Below are 6,271 nucleotides of genomic sequence, written 5' to 3'. Positions count from 1 at the left end.
CTGGAAAATAAAAATAGGCTTCTCATGCTCAAAACCCCAGCCCAGGATGAGATTCTTACTCACCACCACTCAGCAGTCCCCCATAGGGCCCCATGTCCAGCTGCCACGATCCCAGGATGTGTTTGGTGCTGGTGCAGCAGAAGAGATTCCTGAGCTGAGCACTGTTGTTCCTGAGGAAGCAAGAGCTGGTGTAAAGGTGTGACCTTGCTGGAGCAGCTCTTGTAAAGCACTTGTGTATTTATGGAGATCTGATTGCATGTGGAGCAGGAGATTTCAATGAACAGGCAATTTGGAAGTGGGAATACGGTATCAGCTTTGCTGTGACTGATGTCTGCATAATGAAAGTGTCTTTTTTTGTACTGTTTTCTTAAAAAAAGCCTATTTGACAAGGAAGTACAGGAACGTGAAGCTTGAATACATCTTTAAATCTGCATGTTGATTGCATAACTTACAACCAGGACTAAAAACTTCCTTTTGTTATTACAAATGTGTGCCCTGAGTACTACAAAAACAGGATCACCACTGTTTGTTTCCAACGTAACACTTTCATTTTCCTTTTGACTCCTCTTGCAACCGAGATAATATTTCTGTTTCTTGGTGCATGGCAACGTTGCTGAGAGACTCTCGTTTTTCTGTGATGGCTTTCAGCCCCATTTTGCAGAAAAATGTCACAGGATGACACTGCTCCCCTACAAGTGACAATAAACTTCCCTCTGATTTGCATCAGAGTCAGATAAAAGTAAAATCTTTCCCTCCTGGGGAAACACCTCCTGGCTGACACCAGGGGAACTGCTGTGAGGAGACCTGGGTCATTTCTGCAGCGGGAAATGGTTCTGCCCTTGTTAAAGAGAAGCACTGGGGACATATTTGGGGTTTAAGGGGTTGTGGGAGGACTTTAGGGATAAAAAAGGAAAAAAAAGACTGAGATGTGATGATAAAGGTCTGGTATTTGCAGATAAAGGAACAAACCCTGCTAGAGAAGGTGAAGTTTTGTTGGCAGAAAAGCATTTGCCTGGACACCTTGGGAAGCCTTGGGCTATGCCCATGCAAGGTTTGGATTTATTTTCTTGGAATCTCCACTGAATATTCCTGCTCCAGTGAGTGCTGCTACTCCAGATCAGCCCATGGTATCAACCTCAGAGAAAGGTGGGCAGGGAAAATGTTGCCATTATTAACCAGTAAGAAAAACTGTTCTATCCAGGGCACTAACTCAGAAGACAGCAATTATCAAGGTGGGTTTGTTGGGTTTTCAGGTAAGAATGTGGCTTTAGAGTATTTTAAAAAGTGACACTTGGCATATTTCCTGATTTCTTGTTTTTATCTAGTGGAAGGTGTCCCTGCCCGTGGAATTAAATGATCTTTAACGTCCCTTCCAACCCAAACCAGTCTGTGATTCTGTGATTTTAAAGTTGCCTACAGATTTATTTTTAGAAAGCAGCCCCACTTCTACCCTTGTGCTGAAATGCAGCAGAACTACGAAGCTCTGAGGAGGAAAGGGAGCATCTCTTACTGCTGGGGCAGAGGTTTTCAAAGTCCTCTTTAGGGTGAGTCCTTCTCTCTGCCTTGTGAACTCTGAATTAACACTGTAACAGTTTTCAATACCCCATTATTCTGACTTTATTCATATTTTAAGTGGCAGGATGGGGTTTGATTTTTAATTTTTTAATACAAGCTGGGGGAGCTCCCAGCTCCTCAAAATTCCAATAAATAAATAAATTAATGTCTCGAGTTTGCCTCCTGAAGTGTGAGATTTTGGGATAAATTTGTATACCTTTGTAAAATTGGTTTTCATGATTTTTCTCTGCTAGGACTTTCTAAATGACAGTTGATAAATCTCTCCCTCTTTAAGGCCTATTTTCCAAAACTTAAGGCCATAAATACAATCCTTATTATGCACTGCTTTTAATAGTATATTTCTGGTTCCAGGCACAACCATGTTTTTCCTCTCCACTGGTCACTGCACTGTAAAGTTACATTTTTCCTGTGGTAAACCCCCAGATTTATGTGGTTTTGGGCTGCACTCATACAGGTGCTTAATGGCTTTACTTGATAATTCCAAAGCCAATGAATCTGGTTTCACAATTGCATTGTTGGTAACACAGTTGGAGTCAAGAGCAGGTTTATTTTTTGAGTGGGAATCCGAGATTTTCCAGCACAGGAAGCAGCTGCAGCAGGTTCCTTTAGAGAGCTGCCGGCCCTCCCATGCCCGTGGTAACCCTCACACAGAAAGCACAGTTCCCTTTCATTTTAAACCTATTTCTTGACACAAATAGTCCTGATACAAAACTTTCAAATCAGGAGCTTCCTGCTGCTTTTCATCACGTTACCTTCCTGCTATAATGGGGGGAATCAGCCATTTCCAGAGCTGCCCTTTTATTTCGTTTTATTTGGTGTCCGTTGCCGTCGGGCTCGAGATTTTAACTCCATTTTCAACTTTTTATAATTTCCATTCAGAGCTTTCCATCTCCCAGGAAGCTATTCCACCCTAGATTGCAGGTTTTGGCTGATAGGTTTTTTTGGTGACCTTAAAGAGGAAAATGTGCAGGCTGCCAGTTCCCTCAACTCTTGGAATAATTGGAAATAGAAATGGTTTGGAATGATACATTAACTGTGAACATTAGCCACTAAGCATGCTTACTAGCTACTTTGATCAAGCTCTTTTTTCCTGACAAAACCCCCTTTGAAATGAATAGGACAGAGGTTCCTTTCACTTCAATCAGAGTTCTCAGACACGAGGAGAAAGAAGGACTTCATAACCTTTAAAAAGACTCCCCTAGTCCATTCATGGATCTCCTGGAAAGCTCAGCACTTTCCCTTGTGCTGGAGTTACTAAGCCAGCCTCCTGGACACTTTTAGGCTCCCTTCTAGTGAAGATTTCCTTAAACATGAGATCAAATCCCTCAGTAATAAGGCTGGAATCTGGGATGTACAATGGCAGCAACACCGGGAATATTTGAGAGCGTGGATTCATCAGCATCACTTCCCTAATTGCATCCTCTGAGTCTGGAGCTGGCATGGAGCAGAAGACAATTCTTCTGAACACTTACTATCTTGATTATTTTTGTGTATTTACAGGCAAATCCATTAGCACCCTAAAAATTCCAGTTTAACACCCTATAATCAATCAAGGTGTCGAACACCCCACAAGGCTCAACAACCCTGTGCATTGTCAGGGGCCAAAACCACCTCTGGACTCTCTGTTTCTGTATTTTCTGTGCCCTTTTTGTTTTTTAATACTTCTTGTACTTATAAGGTAACAATACAGAACATAGGACTGCTCATGCCATGTCATGTTGCAATAATGTACACAGAGATAATTGTCTATAAGTGATGCTTGTGCTTGGAGAAGATTAATGCAGTGAGAGGAAAAAAAAACCCAAAAACCAAACAACAGAAACAACAACAACAACGAAACAGGATACATTTGCAGAAAAGACCACCAGGCTTCAGGCAGCTACAGTGAGAACAAGGATTCCTTGTGTTAAATGTCACTCTGGAGAAGAAGAACCAAAAGCCCCCGAGCCTATATGACTCTGACATTTCCACTGATACAGGTGCTCAAGTGAAATCTGGGGGGTTTCAGTCTATCCAGTGCTCAAATGTGCATATTCAACTCCATTATCTCTACAGAAAACACAAAGACAAGTCAGAATTCAACTGCTGAACAAACAATTTCGTTTGAGATGTGGTTTCCTTGATTTGTGCATCAAAAATAACTTATTTTGTCTGCAGGTGAGGTACAGCTCATGATTTTTTCACAGCTAAAACTCTTCAGAGAACCTGTAATATTTTACCAGAGGAAAAGATCAGATTATGCACTTAAAAGATTGATGGTTCTGGCTTAAAGCTAAACTAATGAAAGCTGAAACTTTAGTTTTGCCCATGTTCAGCTCTGTGCAATGGCTTTTTTGACTACATAAAAAAACCCCTCTGTATCCTACAGGGCACCATTTAAAAAAAATTGCATTGCTTGTAGAAATAAAATAATGGGATGAGTTTAGGACTAAGAGCCACCTTGAGGGTAAATATGTTTCATTTTTGTTCTTTTTTTTTTATTATTTTATTTTTTAAGCAGTGAAAAAGAACAGAACATGCACACAAAGGGAGAAGGCTATTATTATCTATTGTTCAGCTGTGCTGACTGAAAGGGGAAACAAATCTTAAAGCAGTGTGTAAAATGCCTCTTTCTTGCAGAGAAGCAGAAAGAGGAAAGTTCTTTCTGTCTTTCAACTACTCAAGGAAGTACTTCAGGAGGAACTGCCTGTTCCACTCAGCTGCCTCACCTTTCCACATGTATGTCACCTGTGCAGCGGGGCTGTAACACACTCCAGGTAATGGAATTTTTATGGAAAATACAGCTCATGCAGAAAGGCATCACAATGGCTCTTTGAAAATGCCAACCCTCTGCTGCTACCAATTAATCATGAGTCACTTTAGGGGTATCAGACCCATTCTGGCCGCTTCTAAAATGGTGCTGAGCTATAAATTCTAGGCTAGAAACCATACAACTGTTAAACATTTATGTCTTCATCCTAATCCAAGTCAAGAACTGTATGAATAGAAAATTTTAAAGGGAGTTATAAATGAGCAAAGCATCACACTTTTGTTCTCTGTTGGTTTTCTCATCACCTTTAAAGCTTCATTTGCTCACATGACTATTACTGAACATTTACCTGATGTTTTCCTAGGAGTTAATCCAATTTCCACATCTCTTTCCCAAGCTAATTTGGGTCCGTGGCTGATGAACGTAATGTTCTTGCTCTTTCTTTTTGCCTCCTGTGTATTACTGTGCTTGTTTCATCTGCCTTCTCTCTCTCTCTAGCTGGCATAATTCTTTATTCTTCATTTTGTAAATCATGTGTTTGTCAAGAACAGTAGTTGTATTTGCTGTATAAAACCATGTAAATTAAAAAATGCAACAGGTAAGTAAAAATGAACAGCAATTTAGAGAATAAACCTATTTTTTTCCTAATTAAAAAATGGAATATTAGGTACAGCTGGCACTGTGATCCAAATGGTTAAGCTTTGACTAACAGTTTTGGTTTGATTCAGAGGCAGAAGGTTGCACTGACAACTCCTGTGAGAGCTCTGAGGTGGAGGTGAGTGTAGTAAACTAAAACATGACAAGTTCCACTTCAAAATGAGGAAGAACTTCTTTATATTTAGGGCAGCCAAGCACTGGAATAGGTGTCCAGGGAAGGTGTGGAGTCTCCCTCTCCAGGCACATTCCAAACCCACCTGGATGCTTTCCTGTGTCACCTGCTCTGGGTGCCTCTGGTTAAACTGGATGATCTCCAGAGGTCCCTTCCAAACCTAAATATTGTGTGATTCTGTGGAGAAAATAAATAAATAATTGAAATGTGCAGGCACGAGTTTGTTTCTAAGTCACTCAGCTCTTCTGACAAGCTCTTTTTATTGCTGGAACACTTTAAGTTCACACCAGCTGACGAGCTGGGGAGAGGAACCAGATGGTTTGTCCAGAGAGCAGGGACACTGTGGGGACACTGTGGGGACACTGTGGGGAGACAGCAGAGAGACAGCAGGGGCACGGTGGGGACATGGTGGGAATACTGTGGGGCCATGGCAGGGACTGTAGAGACACTGTGGGGATATTGTGGGGACACTGCGTGGACACTTTAGGGACAGGGTGGGGAGACAGTGGGGATACTGTAGGGCTATGGAGACACAGAGGGGACACTGTGGGGAAAATGTGGGGACACGGTGGGGACACTGTGGGACATGCCATGGACACCATGAAGGCACTGTGGGGACACAGCAGGGAGACAGCAGGGAGACAGCGGGGACACTGTGGGGACATGGAGAGAATACTGTGGGGATACTCTGGGGACTGTGGGGAGACAGTGGGGACACTGTGGAGGTACTATGGTGACACTGTGGGGACATGGACAGGATACTGTAGGGACACTATAGGGACACTATAGGGACACTGTAGGGACATTGTGTGGACGCTTTGGGGACAGTGTGGGGAGACAGCGGGGACACTGTGGGGACACTATGGGGATGCAGAGGGGATACTGTGGGGATATTGTGGGGACAATGTGAGGACACGGCGAGGACATAGTGGAGAAACTGTGGGGACATTGTGGGGAGACAGTGGGGACGATATGGGGACACCGTGGGGACACTGTAGGGATAAGGCAGGGACACCGTGGAGACACTGTGGGGACTCTGTGGGGAGACAGCGGGGATACTGTGCGGACACTGTGCAGCCCCAGCGGTGGCACTCCCGGGACACTGTGGGGCCCCGGCG

The sequence above is a fragment of the Manacus vitellinus genome, unplaced genomic scaffold (genome assembly GCF_001715985.3).
Source record: "Manacus vitellinus isolate BGI_N305 unplaced genomic scaffold, ASM171598v3 scaffold_43_pilon, whole genome shotgun sequence".
In the NCBI taxonomy this organism is placed as follows: Eukaryota; Metazoa; Chordata; class Aves; order Passeriformes; family Pipridae; genus Manacus; species Manacus vitellinus.
Note: the sequence above shows the minus strand (reverse complement) of the source record.